Genomic DNA, 19664 nt, shown 5'->3' with positions numbered 1-19664 from the left:
TCCCAGACTGATTTATTTTGTTCTCGTCTTATTTACTTCAGGGTCTTGCACGAATTCTTGTATAAATTTATTGCTAAACACATCTGGATTTTTTTGCATATTGTTTTTGGTTATATTTGTTTATTTAGTAGTCTTCAGCAGAAATCCTAAGAAGTATCCTAGTATAGACATTTGCGCATACAGACACTACAATTCATTCTCAGCAGATGGTCAGGGACTTTTCTTTAGCAGGCTATCTTCTCCCTCCCCTGCTTCCAAAATTAGGGTGTCTGGAGAATGCGAAACAAAATTATACAAAGGCCTGACCTCTGGCCTTGCTTCTGTCTCTCAGACTGTGAAGTACCCAAGAGGGAAAGTGTTGAATTTGGCCTCACTTCACATGGCATTAACTGTAATTCTTTGTGAATTGTGGTGACATCATGGTATACTTTGACATCACTGCTCAGACTCCCTTCTGCTGCTGGGCATACAGTACATAGTTTTTGTTTAAACACAAGAGTCCTTTGTTGAGAAGACAGGATGGCAGCTGGTATGCTGCCCTGTTACAAATGTGGATCTTACTGGAATGTGTCTGTTCAGTAAGTCACTACAAAGTAGCTATTCTATCTACTGTGATCGCTAGAACTCACTTGCACGTGTACCTCTGAAAAGTTTTCTAGAAATTTAAAGAGTTTTAAATTCTAGATATGGCCCATAATTTAAACAAAATCCTACATGCAATGAAACTCTTGTTTACATGTCTGGATACATTACCTGAAGTCAATATTCCAACAGCAATAGTGTGCTGGCTACATTTGTGTGTCAAGGTTAGAGAGGATGGAAAAGGAACGATGAAGAGGGATTTATCTACGTCCCCAAACAATTCTCCTCCCATCACAATTGTTCATGCATCTCAGATTCCCAAGTTAGGAGGGCTTGTGTCATTCTTTGGCTCTTACTTGGTTACCTCTCAAAACTTATTACTTTATATTAATTTGAAACTTCTTTGACAGTGCCATCAATATTCCGCTTTCAAAGTCTGTTAAAGACATCCTCAGCTGATCTGTTAATAAACATAACCCTTTTTCCTTCCTGGTTCTTTACTGCCATTTCTGTCTGTCCACATTGGGTCTCTTTAGGGTAGAGTCTGGAGAGAATTGGTCAAAAGCAGAGTTTAAGCAAAAGCATCTTCCGTAAAGTAACTCTAAACCTCTGTCCCTCAAATCCATCTCAAATGCATGCACAAGGAAGTGAATTTTCAGATCAGCTTGAGAAACTAAAGACTGTTAATCTAAGATTCTTTCCCAGAGGAAAAAAAGTCCTACTTCTGTCCTTTATTGTTTGAGCTAAGATTGCAAACGTTTTAAATAATTGTTTTCCTATATTGCCTTTCTTGAGATCAAAGATCTAAACCATCTAACGGATGGATAAATACTCTGAAAGGGAAAAAGAGAATGAATAAATCTGATTTCTAATGTTTATTAAAACTCTACAGCACAAAATGTTTGGATGGGATAGTAAATTTCTTCTGTTGAAAAAGATATAATTTTTACTCTGTCTCAGAACAAATGAAGCCATGACATGACCCTCATTTCTAAAATGAACCTTATAATTGCTAAACGTATTTTCCCCCCTCTGGAAACGTCACACTTAAGACCAACAAGACCATAGTGCTATATCTCAGTTTTTGATCCACATATTCACTTCCCTGGCCACTTCTGACCCTGGAACATCATTTTTTATACCGAGAATCTATGTGCTGTAGAACCCTAAACCACAAAAGAGGCAGCATGACATTGTGGTACAACCAACAACTCAACCTGCATGTGGTGGCTTGAATGTATCACTCTCAGTGTGAGTTCAGTTCTCTTGTGAGTTAGATAATCAGACCTATTTTATAAACTTGTTCTAAGGATTTGAGGGGATAGCTTATCTAAAAAAGATCCAGTTCATTGCCTAGCACATAACGACTTTGACCACATATCCTGGAATTTCTGGGACAAATCTTCTATTTCATAGTCTTCATAATTATCAGACCATGTGTGCCGATTATTTTGGGGGGATGTGTAGCTGTACAAATAGGAGGTCTTTTCTCATTATATATGTGAGATGTGTCTGAAGCTATAAACGGTGCCTTAGGGATCTGGGAACCTGTAGACTCCAAGTCCCACAGCTCTAGAGACAGGGTCAAGTTTGCAAAAGCTCTTATCTATTTCAGCCCCTGTGGATTTAACAATGGCATACAGGAAGTAAGATCACAATGTAAATTCCATTGCAGAAATATACTCTCCTTGAGAGGTGAGAGCAGATGGAGTTCCATTGGAGAATGTGTTTTTGTTGTTGCTGTTGTTTCTTTGTTTTTTTTTAACTTCTCTCTACCCTGCTAAAGTAGCCAATGAAACACCAGCAAGTGTGGTTGGCTCTTTGGGAAATGACCTCCGGAAGGATTCCTTTAGAAATGAAAAAAACTTTTCTGAAATTGCTATGGAATAGCAAATCATCTCCTCTGCATTCTATTCAATGAAAGAGAAATGTTTAGGATTCTGAAAATATCCTTCCTTAGCTCTCTAACTCTAGGACTACTGATCCAGAGTTAATTCAGGAACCACTTTCAAATCTATACAATCAAGTAGCTATCATTAAATATAGTTGTCAACACAAAACAGAGATTTCTCACAGTCATTTTTCTAAAACCTAAGGTGCTGGGAAAGACATATTTTCAGGGACTGGGACAAGAGCCTGGGGTCCTGTTTTCTCCTTTGGAGCCCCTACCCATATGAATATGTCGATATGCCAGTTGAATGTAATGAAAGAAAGTGGGCATTCAGCAACCAATCTTAATATATAGGATATTCAATATCTATTTATTTTAATGGAGAAGAATCCCTGAATCTAAATAAATAAGCCAACAGCAAATCAGTTATAATCTTTTTAAAAGGAAAAGTAGTCTTCCCGAAGTTGAGAATTTAAATTCTTATTAATCAGAATTAACAATGAACCAATCAAACAGGAATCACAAAGTCCTAAGAGAGAAGTAAGCTGGCTGATTTTTAATGATCCCCAAATTTCCAGAGCCAGATGAAAGGTGAGCTTCTGGAGGTAGTGATGGAACTGCGCTGGAAAACAGCTGACAGTTAGCAAGTTGGCTATTTTTTCTAATTCTAGCCTTGTGGACTCAGGATAATCAGTTACATTTTTGCTGAATCACTGCAGTGTTATGACAATGGAAAAATGAGCTGTTTCTCCTTTCATTTTAGACAAAAGCAAATTCACTCAAAGGCTCTGAGATGAAAAGAAATGACTGAATACAGTTTCCCATTCAGAAAGACTAAGATTCCACTAACCCCTACTCAAATACATAGAAATGAATTATTTTTCTTTCCTACTATCGTCCTAGTTTAAATCCAGCTGAAACTATAAATTTCAAATCTGACAGAATTCAACACACAGGGTATGTCTAGAGAGTAAAATTAAATCATGTAGTAACTGGAATATATAAGTTTAGAAAAATTTTTAAACTTTACAGTTTTGTAATAGTTACTGGTGTTTAGTCAGTTGTCCCAAACTAGTTAAAAAGAATTACCTTAACACAGGATGTGTACATGCTATCTTCAAATCCCCCTAAAAGTATCCAAATTACCTGCTTCTGTACCCTAACCTTACTGCTTCACAGTGGGAAAAGAAGAAAAGAGATTTCCTATTTTTATGGTTCACGCCACAATCAAATTTGGTTATATTGGGTCATGTTGCATTTCTTCTGCATGTATTATATCTAAAAAGCATGTAATTTACAATAAGTGGTTTATATTTTTAAAATATGCAATGCATTCTTTTCAATACATCTGTGTGAATCTAAATTGAAAAATCCCCATATTCTACAAACTGGGTCTATCAAATGCCATGTTCGATAGAAAAACATATTTGACCACTAAATTTTATGGTTTTCAAGGACTGTTTCAAGTGGATTCTTGGCAGAGTGTTGACCTAGTCTTTGGGCTGTTTTTCAACATTCAAATTTTACAACTGAAAGTTGAACTGTCTTCTGTAGGTGCAGGCATGTTACAGTGAATGACAGGCTGGGACACATATCAAAGGGGAGATGAACACATTTGTTACTAGGAGAATTTTTATGAACATGTTCCCCGGAACATTTGGGCACTGAGGTCTCAGATGATTTCCAACCTCAATTTCAAAATTCCTTTTAGTAAGTATGTTAAGAGCAAGGCGTCCATGGACTGCTCATTGTTGGATGGCTTATTTGTCTTTTTCCCTAAGATAAGAGCAATTGTTTGTCTCAGTGAGATCTGGTCTTCACAGCTGGAGGCCACGAAACCTTTTGTCTTAGGGCAAGTGAGTGGAGGTTGTATCTCAGTTGGCAGGAAGGGAGAAAATAAATACTGTCAGCCACAATTATTCTGAAGAGTGGGAAATTGCATTAGGAAATTATAGACTGTGGCAGTGGATGGTTCTTACTTATCAAACTTGAGGTTGAGAAGAGGCAATAAATAAATAAATAGTGGAGGGGAAAGAATTGTGTTTATGAAGTACGCTGTGTGGATCAAGCCCTGTTACGTGTTTTACAGAGTTCATGAAGCCTGTAAAACAAACTCGGCAATGGAACAGGTGAAAAATCCAAAGCAACTACTTACATCACCTATCTAGAAAATGACAGAATCGGGGTCCAGTCTCTTTAAATAATGTCATTCCTATTACGCTAGTCACCTAATATACCAGAGGACTTTCAAGCAAACAGTGTGTGTCCTCTAGAGCACAGCACGTACTAATCAGTTACTCATGCGAACAGAGCACTCTGTTTAGAGAAATGGTTTTTGAGGGAATGTTTGGAGCATTTTGTTTAAAAACCTAACCCACTACATCTCAGTCATGCTTCCTAAGTTTATTTCTCAGCACCGAGCGAAAGGCACTCAAAAAACAAAGAGATTCCCAAAGGGCAGTTTCTCAGGAAACAAAATCTTTCAAAAAGATTCCGAGGCTTTGTCTAATAATATGAAAAACATCCCCTTGAAAATTTATTTTCAATGCTAGCCTATAGCTTGGCTTCCACGTTGACTCGGTTATTACCTTAAACAGAGGGAAAACATCTCCAGTAGCAGTTGGCATGACTAAGAAGAAGGGAGGAGGGAGAGCGAGAGAATGGAAACAAACTGAACTCAGCCCAAACACGGCTCGCATCTGGGCGGCCTCACCCTGCAGAGACCTTCCCGCCAAGCCCTGCCAAAAGCCAGCGATCATGACCCCAATGTGAACTTTTGGTTTGTACCACGCAGCGTCAGAAGGGAGTAGAAAACCCAGAATGACACACTATCAATTCCAGATCATGCTGACTTGAACACGCAGTTCATACAAGTAGCACCTAACTCTGCTTCTGCCACCCAGCCCAGGTCGAGCGTGAGGCAAGGAGAATGTGTTCCAATATCAAAGCACCTTTATACTCAGCTCTGACCCCTTTCAGTCAAATGTAAAATAAAAACATTTGGAAAGCATGTGAACGGAATATTTGTACATTTGTTTCTGTTGGTGAACCTCAAAAAAATTCCACAACATCAGGAAAATTGGCAGCTTTAGCACCAAAAGTGTTCAAGATTACAGTACCGGGGTGATGCACTTAGAAAATGAGGGATATAGGAAGAGTCACGTGGGAAACTCATTTGAGGCCTGATGCTGTCCCTGGGCCTGCACAAAAAGCAGGCTGTCTTTTCTGTTCTTCTTTCCCAAGGTGGAGTGCAGAACCCATTGCTGAGTACAAACATGCTTCTGGCTTAAAACATGTAGACTTTGAAGGTGGCATTCCTGAACCAAGTGTTTATTTGATAGTTCCACCAGTGATAACTTCTTTTGCAATTGGGATTAGAACTGTTTTCAACATAACTGCTTTTTCACCTACAATGCCAGCCCTTGGGCCTAATTGGATATTAGGAAAAAAATGCTCATTCTGCAAGTAGTCATTTAATTGCAGATGTGGATTCAGCCTGCCAAACATGTACTTACCATCATAAATCAACAACTGCATAAACAGGTTGCCACTCTCTGAAATACTCTATTGGTATGCAAAGAGGCACAGTTAGACTTTTCTTTCTTTCCTGCAGAGAGGCATCTCACTATTTTCATGGTTATTTTCTGAGCTTGGAAGCAGAAGAGGGAAAAAAGGTAGGGGAGAATTCAAGTGAGAGGAGTTCCATGGCCGAACATTTGGAAATCTCCTGGAGAAGCTGAAGAAATTTTAGTATCATGATCTCCATTACAATGAGCGTGTCTTTCAACCAACACCGTTTATGGGGATGGTATTGTACTAGCTGTTACAGGGTAAAAGACTCAAAAGTTGCAGCAGCTGTGCTTTAGAGGGTTTCATAAACTAGGAGGAGGTGTGAGTAGGAGGAAGACATGGTGGGAATGTAAAATGGTGCAGCCGCTGTAGAAAATAGTATGGCAGCTCCTAAAAAAATTAAACATACAATTACCATGTGATTCAGTAATGCTATTTCTGTGCCTATCTACCTAAAATAATTGCAAGCAAGGACTTGAACGTACACTTGTGCGCCTATGTTCACAGCGGCATTCTTCACAACAGCCAAAAGGGGGAACAACCCAACTGTCTATAGATGTCAAATGGGTAAACGAAATGTTGTCTATCCATACAATGGAATATTTTTTAGCTCTAAAAAGGAATAAAATTATGACACATGCTATGACATAGAAGCATCTTGAAGATCTTAGGCTAAGTAAAATAAATCAGGCAAAAAAAAATATTACATGATTCAACTATATGAGGCACCCCAAATAGTCAAATTCATACAGGTGGAAAACAGAATGGTGATTACAGGGGGTTAGAAAGAGGGAAATATGGGGAGTTATTGGTTAAAAGGTATAAAGTGTCAGTTTGGGAAGATGAAAAAGCCCTGGAGATGGCACAACAACGTGAATGTACTTAATGTCCCTGAACTATACACTTAAAAATGGTTAAAATGGTAAAATCTATGTTACATTTTACCATAATGGAAAAAGAACAAGGAGGAAGAAAAGCAACAGACACCAAAGTAATTAACACAAAGAATACACAGAGCTGTATAATTACAGAAACGAAAGTAAACATCTGCTAAGTGCTTGGTTGTTGAGGAGGTATGGGATGATGCCTCTGCCCTAAATGGACCAACCAACTGGTTCTATGGCCTCTTTCTAACTAGACTTGGACAAAACTCCATGTGTTTGCACTCACTGCTCTTCAATTGAGCGAGACATATGTGGACCCAATCATACAGTATAGCACAGTACTGTATAGCAGAGCGGAGCATACAGCTTTGGAGGCAGACAGATCTAAATCTGAATTTAGGTCCTGCTATTTATTAGCTGCATGACTTTGTCCATGTCACCTCATCTCTCCAGGCCTTGGTTTCCTCGCCTGCAAAATGGTACCAATCATACCTCCAAGAGTTGTTACAAGGAACAAAGGAATAGAAAGTTCTCAGAGCTTAATCATGGGATGCCCACCGCTACTATTAATGACTGTAACAACAAATCCAACCATATGAGTTGAAGAGACGAAAAATAACAAAAGTAAGTGGCTGTTAATTGGTGTTTTAAAATATTATTTTCTGATGTTTTTCAAAAGGTAAGAGACCTAGCTCTCATTTTACATAAAAATGTTTACCTCATCTTTACCTCTCAGAAGTTGCCTATTGATCTAAGGAAGAAAAATGGAAATATTCAGAAAGAAAGTATCAAATTTCAGAGAAAACTCACCTGTACAAACACAATGTCCCTTCAGCAGGCATTTCAGTGTTACCATGTCTCATTGTCTGACCTGTTTATCTCCACATGTGAGATGGAGAAAATGTCTCCATCTGACAGGGAAGAAAAGGTCTACACAGACTAGGTATAATAGATTATCTATAGAAATATATTCCTTTATCAGTATGGACAACTGAGAAGTGCGTGTGTCTGACAGATTGGTTTGAGAGGGAGAATAAAATGATCTTATGTACTAGATTTGGGGTACAGATGGGGCTGATTTCTCATCGGCCTGAGAAGAGCTGATGGAGGAGGTGAGATGTGAGTTCTGAGTTAAAGAATGGCAGCAATAACCTGGAACAATAAAGGCAGGCTGCCAAGTCCCCCCAAAATCAGAACCAGATTAGAAGCCCAGTCTGGGGCTTGCATCTAGGTGGGTCCCGATTCCAGTGCTGGTACTGTGCAAGACACATTCCTCTAGGCTGCAAACCAGAAACTTATTTCTTATAGCTCCTCAAAATCTTGCTGGAATCCATTAAGAAATTGTTTGAACCCTGGTGAACTTTTGGCTGAAGAAGAGAGGAGGCTCATGTTTGCAGCAGAAGGTTCATCTCGTCCCAGTGCAAAACGATTTTCCTATGAACCAAGACACAAGTTTTCTATGGCTTGTCTATCAGTATTAACTTCTGAGCGCTTCCAGCTGAACAGATATACCCACCACAGCATAAAAGATGCAATTCACTGCCCAGGAGCAGAAGAATGACTCAAGGTATAACTACCTTCTTATAGGCAGTAGACAGTAGTGAACTCACAACTATTCACTAACTAGTAAGACATTTCTTATGCATAAGCCTGTCCTGCATTGCCCTGCTATAATTGCTAACAATCATGAAGACAGTAAAACTGGAATGTGATTTATAAATCTACTGCCTTAATAAATCATTTCCTATTATAGAAAACGATATTAGATATTTCTTGGACTGAATCTCTAACCAATAAAAATTCCAGATTTTTAAAAGTTTTAAGAACCTTTTGTTAAATTATTTTATTATATATCAGAAGCTATGTACTTCAATGCATGTTATGTATTATATGTATATAATGTATGTTGAAATGTATATATATGCTACATTACATTATATATATTGTATATAATGCATAATGTAATTATATTATATATTATGTATAATGTAGATTATATAATATATAATGTAATATGTAATATATAAACATATATGCTACATTATACTATATATTATCTATATAGTATATAATATATGCTACATATACTTAATAAAATCAACTTTCATATAGACTAAATCCCTGATTTAGAAATAAATATTACAAAATAATTACAGATCTGGCACTGTGCCCATATTCACTTACAGCATCCCCAGGAAATTCCCAGTGGTCATGACTGTGTTAGTTGCTCCACCCCCTGGCCATGGCTAATTAATTCAATAATAGAGACACTTAGACTAAGATTCTCTTCCCGGGGAATTTCAAAACTGGAGACAGAAAGAGTCAGAATATGATTAGAGCTGAGTTATCTTTTGCCAGATCTGTGCACGCCTGCAGCTGAAGATCTCAAAGCTGCCCAGGCACCTGTGCTTCTTGAGGCCTGGCCTCAAGTGTTCTGTTTGGTTCTAGTTGTCCAGTATGTATTTTACTAAATGTATAGCTGATGTTCTTGTCACTAATCTTTAACCTTTCAGTGATTCATCCTTTTGAGCTTAGGTTGAGCACACTAAATTTCTATTGCTTGTAACCAAAAGCATCCTAAAATAAAGCATATGTATTTTGCCAGGAAGGACACTTATTTTCCTGCCCTGGAGCTGAGTATATAGAAGGAAACTTTGTTAGGAAATATATTCCCAGAGTTTTTAAAAGGAGAAGGAGAAAACCAAGAGAGTTAGTTTAAGGTGTTGAGAAATCAGAAAGAAAAGAAACACAAGTAAAGGAGAATAATGCTGAAGGAAACCAGTGGGAAATTGACAATACTCTGAATTTGAAAAGCAGTAGGCTTTAAAGATGATGCTGGGGTTGGAATCAACAGGAAGAAAGACAGATAACATAAATGAAATGTATAGTTCCAAGAATAAGAAGTTTATTTTTTTCTTTTTAAACAGCCATATGTACAGGCTAAGAGTCTATATTGTTCTATCTTTAGATTTTAAAAATTTGAGTAGTTGCTCTTTGCCTCATATTCAAACGTTCTTTTTAAAGCCTTTAATGTGGCATCAAACTGACTTAGTAAAACAAATTTTCGCAAGAGTTCCTTCTAGCCTGGAGAATGGCTGTATGCCTTAGAGATGATCCTGAGCTAGAAAAGGAGACCAAAGCAGAAAGATCCCCACCAGTGATAACTAGATCTTCTCTTTCTTCCTCTTTCTCATAGAAAACCAAAAACCAGTGGCCAGTATGGACCCCAATTCTTGGTATCCAGTCATAGATTCTCAGGGTGTTAAAATTCAGGGAGGGTTGTCTAGGAGGGAAGTCTAATTCTAAGAATCAGTACAGTAAAATAAAAAGTGCAGGCTTTAGGTTCAGGCAGATCTGAGTTCAAATCCTAACTCAGTCACTCAGAAGTTATATGACCTTGGGCAAGAAAACTAGCCTTTTGTATTGTAGACAGGGTTCTTTGAGGGTTAAATGGTATGTTAAGTACTTGGCAGGGTCTCACATGGTTAGAGCTCAATATACAAAGACTGTTTTTCTATGCTTATCATTACCATCATGATGACAATCTTTCTTTCTTTTTCCCCTTAGAAATATCTAGCCTACACAGCCTGTGGGGAAGCATCAGAAAAGCAGATAGCTACAGGTCCAGGCTGTGCAGTGAGTGAAGGAGGCCCCAAAGAGCATGCAGCCTCTCAAGGCAGCAGCGACATTTCAGCTCTGTCAGATGCTTAATGCGTTGGAGTACAGACCAAAATGCTGCAGATCTGATTTTTAAAGGACATGTTTTGAATCCAGATTTTTATTGGAAATATTATATTTAAATACTGGCAACTAATTTAAATTTTTGCAAAAGCCCACAATGTGTGCAGAACAGAAGTTATCAGTAGGTTGCATCTGGCTGGAGCGTTGCTAGTTTGCAACTTCTGCTTTAGAGCCATGAAACTCATCTGGGGGAAAACTAAAAAACTATACTTTGAATTATAGAGAGAAACTTGAAGACTATTACTGGGAAAATGGGAGGCTAAACCCAAATAGCCTCGACAAAACCATTCACCTACCCACTGAAAAGCATGTTTTAAGTGAGCATAAAAATATTTCTCCAGATTAAAAGATAAAAGCCAATGTATGAGGAGACTTAGTGATCCTCTATCCCTGACAAGAAGATCCTAACTCCTTGCAGGCACCCACCCGTTTAATAATTGAGAAACGCGCCTGTCTTAAGGCACACCTTCAGGGCGGAAAAGATGGATACCAGGAGAGCTGGACTTGTTTCACCACTGAGTGTATCTTTGCCTCCTTAGCAAGCCAGATTGTATTTTTACTCAAGCAAAGAAAATCCTGGTTACCCTATTCAAAAAACAAATCCTTTCATCCCTAGCTTGGGTCAAATAAAAAAAAAAAAAGAGTGGAAACTGCTGAATAGACATTATATTGTTCAATAGAAGGCTACTGCGTGGATGGGTTCATCAACAAATTAAGAAATCTTTCTGTCAATCAACTCTAATACTGAGATTTCTGCCTCAGAAGATGACAGTCACCCTCAAGAGTCCAGAGGAGACAAAAATCTTCCCCACCATCAGAACGCTTGGGAGCAGAGAGGAGGACAGTAGTGAAGTATAGTTGAAAATTTGGGAAAACAAAACACTAGGTATATTGTTTCACTTGAGTGTGACTTTGATTACTTTTTCTCAAGCTTCCCTCCCCAACACACCCCTGCCCCTTTCTCAGAAATATCTTTTACTTAAATCACTTGTAACTGATGGCAAAGAAGCTAAACTGGCACTCAAGTGCATTTGTAAACCCGTGTGCACATGGGTCTTGGCCACCCTGAGATCACTATGACCTGCAGGTGCAGTAGGTTTGCACTTGGCATTTCTACTGGAACGGAAATGATGAGTATTATGTTTTTGGAATGTTGCATTGTTGGTAAAGTTTCCCACTTGTATTTTTTTTTTTTAATAATACAACTATTTTTAAGTAAATGGAATGTTCCTGTGATAATCTGGCCACAAGGGAGGGAAACTTAGCACAGGGACTGAAGTGGATTTAGTCATGGTGAAAGAGACTTACAAAAATGAATAAATAATCCAAGTCAAAAGCAAGCACTTTACATTTTTTAAAAGGTTCTTAAAAACACACATGAAAAGCATTCTCACTTCATTCAGATTAAAGAACAGTGAACTTGGAACCAGAAGACCCAGGTTTGAGCGTTCCTGGCTTTGCCACTTGCTAGTTGAGAGACTTTGGGCAAGCAGCGTCCTGCCCTGATGCTGGTCATATTTTATATGTAATATAAAATAAAATAGAATAAAATAAGGGGATTCAGCCGTTCATTTCTCCATGGTCCCTTTCAAAGCTACTGATTTGCGATTAGCTTTGTAGAGAGGTTCATAATATCCCCAAGGTCTCTGAATTAGTCTTGGCCTTGTTGTTCTATCAGCCACACAGATCATTGCTTATCATTCTCCCTAGATTTTTCAGATTCTGAAGTGTTCTCTTAGATCACAAGCAGGCAGTCCACAGCAAAAACACTTTGTTCCTTCTTGATTTGGGCTCCTCAGGGCAGTCTAACCAAACAGGCAATAGAGAGGACAGGTGGGGTTTATTACACTAATTTTAGGGCTTGGATGGATTTTCCTGACTCTGGCAAGCAGCCCTTATTAGGATTGTTCCAAGCGAGTCTTTGGCAACCATGAATGTGCTAAAAAGTTGGGTAAAATTATGTTCAAAGGCTCAAAATCTAGAAGGTACTTGATGCTTTAAACTGTTTTTATTAAGGATCTTTACAATTAAAGTAGCTACAACATTTGAAGAAAATTATCCCTTTACCTCACTTGATGTTTCCTTGGAAATCTGCCAATTAGCCAATGTATAATTACTAATTGCCTTTCACATTTGAATTTGATTTTTAACATTTTAAAACAATTATACGAAGTATCATAAGACACGCAATCTCATAAAAGGCTTCCTGAATTCTACTTTGCCTATTTTTAATTTGACTTAAAAAAAAGCCAATGAAAAGGTTTCAGATCTTTCAAATTTTTAATATACTTTTAAACCTTGTACTTGTTTTGTGAAAGACTAGTATTTTAGGGCCAACAACTTGATAACCATATTAATAATAGACAGTTGAACCAACTAGAAATATGACTGAAGATCCTCCAATTTAATCCTAAGCCACAGTAAATAAGGAGTAGATGGCAGCAGACCCCAAATTCCAAATTACTTCTAGCTTAGAATACAACAAAATTTAGCTCACATAAACAGCTCTGTTTCACAGCCTGAAGGAAATGAGAATAAGGCACAAATATGTTAAAAGATAAAAAAGACGTTTAAGATGAGTAATTTATGTGCTTTAGGGAGGGCTTGGTCATCAAGGGACAAAAATAGTCAACAGAGAGATTTATTGACTTGTTGCTCCATCCATACATGCAGCAGTCACACTGAGCAACATAATATAAAGAAACTAAAGATGAGTAATATGTGGTCTCTGCTAGTAAGAAGCTCTCAATCTAATTGGCTATACGGTCATGAAATTTAATATAAGACAAAAGAAAGAAGAAGGAAAACAGTTGCCAAGAGGAGAAAATGAACATTAATTCCCTTGGGAGTTTTGCTGAAGGACTTATATGAGTTCCTGAGAAAGAGGGTGACCTTAGAGCTAGACCTTAGAGGGTTGTCTACCTCTTCAAAACTGATTTACAGTGTTTTGCTTCTTCTGTATTGCATCCTGTACACATAGTTGCATTTCTGGTATTTTAGCATAATGTCTAGCATCAGTAGATGCTCAATAAAAATCTGTTGAATGAATAAATCCCATTGCATCCTACTCCTAGTTGCATTTCTGGTATTTTAGCATAATGTCTAGCATTGGTAGATGCTCGGTAAAAATCTGTTAAATAAATCAACAATAGTAAATCTCTCCTAACCTCATTTTCCTCCTCTATAAAATTGGAACAATATCACCTCACATAGGTTCATGCAAGGATTAAAGGTGATAACACATGTGAAATGCTTACATAGCATAGTGCCTGATATATACTTACATAGTGCCTTACAGGCATGGTGGTACACACTTGTAATCCCAGCTACTCGGGAGGCTGAGGCACCATGTCAGTGCTCAGTGTTCAATAAATACTGGCTTTCATTAAAATTAGATATCGTTACCTCTGTTTGAACAGATGAAAAAAACAAAGCTAAAAGAATCCAATAAGTTAGTCCATGATCACACAGATAGTAGGATCAGAGTCTGGACTTTGAGTTTATATGTGGTTGAGTACAAAATTAAAGCCCACACCATGTACTGCTGATCACAGTTATTTTTGTTTAAACCTCATCATTGCACAATTATAAGCTTCTTAAAGACAGGATGTTCTCCCACTGCTTCACTTGACTAGCCTTAAAAAAAAAAAGAAAAAAAAGACAGGACGTTATGACACTTACGTTCACGTCCCCATCGAATCTAATTCAGGCCCACATGTCAGACCTTTTTAAAAAACTGATTGAACCCACTTAGGCTTCAAATATCTTAAATGTAAATGGAAAGATTAAACTACAAGGTTCAAATTTTCTTTCAGTTTTAAAATTGTCTTCTGTGGGGATAATGTCACCAAGATGGCAGGATAGAAGGTAACCTGCCTACGTTCCCCCATAACAACAATTCTGTACTTACCCACAGTAAAAAGCCGTTCTATGTGAGCCTTAGAATTCAAGGAGTCTGTGAAACCCTAGCAGAGTCCACGACCTAGGAGGGTCATTTTGAGAGTGCAGCCCAATACCCAGCTGACAGATCTGCTCTGCCAAACTCGCTTCTGGGTTCAAGCCCAGAAACAGCCCAGTCCCTGAAGGGGCTTGGCTAGGGCCCCATTTGGCCTTAAACCTACAACCAAAATCATCTGCCAAGGGGACCAGAAAGAACTGTGTACGCTGCTGCCTTGGTAGAAAGGCTCATCGGCTTGCTGACATTGGTCTTGGCAGTGAACCCAAAAGTTGCCCTTGGGCACTATTCCAGCCTTCCTCAGCTAAAGTTCCAGCTTAGAGAAAGACTTGCCCAAACGTCAAGCCTGGCAGTCTGAGCTTCTCTGAAAGGCTCATCTACTTCTATCTCACAGCAGATCCCAAGGCGGTCCAGTCTCAGCCCCGGCTCTTTCACTGCAATAGGAGAACCATCCTATCTGTGCAGGAACTTGCTGGGAGATGCATACTTTTCTCAGCTAAGACCAGGCTCTCCAGCCTCTGTCCCATAGGAGATTTCAAGGGGGGCCCAGTCTCAGCTCCAGTCTCTCCTGCTGCAGTTGAGGAACTATCCCATCTGTGCAGGGACCTGCTGGATGATGCATTTCCACTTATTCTCACAGAAGATCCCCAAATGCTCAGTCTCAAATCCAGCCCTCTTACTTCAGTAATGGACCCATTCCACCTGGGCAGAGGCCTGCTGGCAGGGATACCCTTATGGGCCACCAGGACAGTCTTCTGCACTCAGTTCCTTGGTCAGCATTCCCACACAGCCCCATTACTGTCCTTGCATTCTCCCCAAATCCATCTGGGTCACATGGCCACATCAACCTCCAAGCATTTGTGAGACTTGTGGGCAAGACTGGGCTTAGAGCATCCGCTAGTGCTGAGACACCTTCATGTGTGACAGGCTCAGGGAACAAAATAGTCAGTCAGCTTAGAATCTCTGGAAGGCCCTCTGAAGAAGGGCAAGCACGAACAAAATCATCCTTTAAAGACTAAAATAAATACCTAATTCCTCAATGCACAGATATTATTGCCCTTTCACATTCTGAATCAAAAACTTTCAGGGAAATATGGATGTACCAAACAGACAAGATGCCAGAGACCAACCCTAAAGGGATGGAGAGGCTTGATCTCTTAGACAAATAATTCAAAATAGCTGTTATAAGGATGAATAACAAAATTAAAGAACACAGAAATCCATTCAAAAATTTATCAGAGAAATTACACAGAGAAATAAAAAATTTTAAAAATCGACCTTGGAGCTGAAACATACAGTGAGTGAAATGAAAAATGTAAGAGAGAGCACAAATAACTGGATTAATCAAACAGAAGAGAGAATCACTGTGCTTGATGACAGACTCTTTGAAAATATACAATCAGTAAAGAAAAAAAGAATGAAAAAGAAATGAACAAAGTTTATGGTATCTACAGGACATCAAAGAGCAAGTATTTGAGTTACTGGACTTAAAGAGGAAACTGATAAAGAAAGGTATAGAGACAATATTTTTAAAAAAGTAGTAACAGAGAAAGGTACAAACCTGAAGAGAGTTATAAGTATCCAGGTGCAGGAAAGTCAAAAGTTACCAATTAGATTCAGTCAAATAAGAATACCCCAAGATATAATCAAATTCACTAAGGTCAAAGAAAAAGAATCCTGAAAGCAGAAAGAGAAAAAAAGCAAACAACTTATAAAGGAGATCCAATACAACTAGAAGGAGACTTCTCAGAAACTCTACAGCCAGGAAGGAATGGGATAATAGGCTCAGAATGCTGCAGGAAAAAAAAATGTCAACCAAAAATGCTGTACCCAGTAAAAATATCCTTCATAAATGAAGGAAAACTAAACACTTTCCCAGACCACAAATAAACCAAAACAACCACCCAAAAAACCAGAAACAGAAATCACACAAAAAACATGGAGGGAATTTATTATTATCAGACAAAACCATCTACAAAAAATGGTGAAAAGAAAATCTATAAAGAAACATTGGACTTAATCTGTACTAAAGACAAAATGAATCCAATAGATATTTATAGAACATTTCATTAAGTGGCTGCAGAATACACATAATTTCCTTAGCACATGGATGATTCTCAAGGATAGCCCATATGTTAGGTAACAAAACAAGTCTTATAACATTAAAAATATGAAATAATATTAAGCATCTTCTCTGATCACAATGAAATAAAACAAGAAATTAATAACATGAGAAATTTTTATAACTATGCAGACACACAGAAGTTAAACAATATGCTCCTGAACAACCAGTGGGTGAATGAATACATTAAGAAGGAAATTGAAACATGTCTTGAAACAAATGTTAATGAAAACATGGCATAACAAAATATGTGGGACACAGTGTAAGCAGTACTAAGAGGGAAGTTTATAGCTAGAAGTATCTACATCAAAAAAGAAGGAAAACTGCAAATAAACAATTTAACAATGCATCTTAAAGAACTAGAAAAATAGCCGGGCATGGTGGCTCACACCCATAATCCCAGCACTTTGGGAGGCTGAGGTGGGCAGATTATGGGGTCAGGAGATCGAGACCATCCTGGTCAACATGGTAACACCCCATCTCTACTAAAATATAAAAAATTAGCCACACATGGTGGTGTGCACCTGTAATCCCAGCTACTCAGGAAGCTGAGGCAGGGAAATCACTTGAACCCAGGAGGCAGAGGTCGCAGTGAGCCAAGATCATGCCATTGCACTCCAGCCTGGGTGACAAAGCGACTCTGTCTCAAAAAAAAAAAAAAAAAAAAAAAAAAGAACTAGAAAAATAAGAGCAAACCAAATTGAAATTAGTAGAAGAAAATAAATAATAAAGATCAGAGCAGAAATAAATGAAATTGAAATGAGGAAAACAGGCCGGGTGTGGTGGCTCACGCCTGTAATCCCAACACTTTGGGAGGCCGAGGTGGGTGGATCACAAGGTCTGGAGTTCGAGATGAGCCTGACAAACATGGTGAAACCCTGTCTCTACTAAAAATACAAAAACTAGCTAGGCATAGGAGTGTGTGCCTGTAATCCTAGCTACTCAGGAGGCTGAGTAAGGATAATTTTTTGAACCCAGGAGGCAGAGGTTGTAGTGAGACAAAATTGCGCCACTGCACTCAGCCTGGGTAACAGAGTGAGACTCTGACTCAAAACAAAACCAAAAAGGAAATGAGGGAAACAATATAAAAGATCAAGGAAACAAAAAATAGTTTTTTAGAAAAGAAATCACATTGATGAACCTTTAGAGAAGAACAACTAAGGAAAAAAAAAAGAGAGAAGATCCAGATAAGTAAAATCAGACGTGGAAAAACAAAACATTGTATCTGATACTGCAGAAATTCAAGGGATCATTATTGGCAATTATAAGCAACGGTATGCCAAAAAATTAGAAAATCTAGAAGAAATAGACAAATTCCTAGACATATACAACTTACCAAGATTGAACCATAAAGAAATCCAAAACCTGAACAGACCAATAACAAGTAATCAGAATGAAGCCATAGTAAAAAGACTCCCAGCAAAGAGAGGTCTAGGACCCAATGGTTTCACTGTTGAATATTACCAAACATTTAAAGGAGGACAATTTAATACCAATCCTACTCAATTTTTTTGAAAAACAGAGGAGGAAGGAAAACTTCCACACTTATTCTAGGAGGTCAAGATTATCCTGGCACCAAAACCAGATAAAGACATATTAAAAGACAAACAAACTACAGGCCAATATCCCTAATAAATTTTGATGCAAAAATCCTCAACAAAATACTAGCAAACCAAATTCAACAACAAATTAAGAAGATCATTCATTATGACCAAGTGCTATTTATTCCAGGGATTCAAGAATGGTTCAACATATGATGCATCAGTCATGATGCATCATATCAACAGGATCAAGAACAAAAATCATGTGACCATTCTATCAAGTGTTGACAAAGCATTTTATAAAATTCAACATGGCTTCATGATAAAAATCCTTAAAAAACTGGATATTGAAGGACCATACCTCAACATAATAAAAGAAATACATGACAGGCTCACAGCTAGTATTATACTGAACGAAGAAAAACTGAAACCCTTTCCTGGAAGATATAAAACATGACAAGGATGTCCACTTTCAATATGTTATTTAACATAGTACTGGAAGTCTTAGCTAGAGAAATCAAACTGCAGAAAGAAAGAAAGGGCTTCTAAATTGGAAAGGAAAAAGTCAAATTATCCTTGTTTGCAGATTATATAATCTTAAATTGGAAAAACCTAAAGACTCCACAAGAAAACTATTAGAACTGATAAACAAATTCAGCAAAGTTGCTGGATACAAAATCAATGTATAAAAATCAGCAGCATTTCTATATGCCAACAATGAACAATCTGAAAAAGAAATCAATAAAGTAATCTCATTAAAGAAATCAATAAAGGAATCTACAAGTAAAATAAAATACCTAGAAATTAACCAAAGAAGTGAAATATTTGTACGATGAAAGCTATAAAACACTGATGAAAGAAATTGAAGAAGACACCAAAAAAAAAAATGATAAAAGATTCCATGTTCATGGATAGGGAGAATCAATGTTGTTAAAATGTCTATACTACTCAAAGCAATCTACAGATTCATTGCAATCTCTGCCAAAACACCAATGCCATTCTTCATGGATAGAAAAAAATAATCCTAAAATTTACATGGAATCAAAAAAGGCCCAAAATTACCAAAGTTATCCTGAGCAAAAACAACAAAACTGAGGAATTACATTATTTGACTTCAAATTTTACTCCAGAGATACAGTAACCAAAACAGTATGGTACTGACATAAAAACAGACACATAGACCAATGGAACAGAATAGAGAATCCAGAAATAAAGTCATACACCTATAGTGAACTCTTTTTTTTTTTTTGAGACAGAGTTTCACTCTGTCGCCAGGCGCTAGGCTGGAGTGCAGTGGCACAATCTCGTCTCGCTGCAACCTCCACCTCCTGGGTTCAAGCAATTCTCCTGCCTCAGCCTCCCGAGTAGCTGGGACTAC

At 37.9% G+C, this 19664-nt stretch overlaps 1 protein-coding gene and 1 long non-coding RNA gene across 5 annotated transcripts in view; one reads left to right on the top strand and one right to left on the bottom strand.

Annotated features, from left to right (window-relative positions):
• Window positions 1–12867, top strand: part of LOC141583730 (uncharacterized) — a 29383-nt gene extending 16516 nt beyond the window's left edge. Inside the window, exons 2-3 of the long non-coding RNA XR_012516589.1 lie at window positions 7381–7551; window positions 10495–12867. This is a non-coding gene — a long non-coding RNA (uncharacterized LOC141583730). The remainder of the gene's footprint in view (window positions 1–7380; window positions 7552–10494) is intronic.
• The window catches only part of ADAMTSL1 (ADAMTS like 1), a 982413-nt gene that overhangs the window by 306097 nt on the left and 656652 nt on the right, over window positions 1–19664 (bottom strand). The window lies entirely within an intron of this gene.

Source organism: Saimiri boliviensis, chromosome 2 (assembly GCF_048565385.1).
Source record: "Saimiri boliviensis isolate mSaiBol1 chromosome 2, mSaiBol1.pri, whole genome shotgun sequence".
NCBI lineage: Eukaryota > Metazoa > Chordata > Mammalia > Primates > Cebidae > Saimiri > Saimiri boliviensis.
Note: the sequence above shows the minus strand (reverse complement) of the source record. Positions and strands in the feature narration are given on the sequence as shown.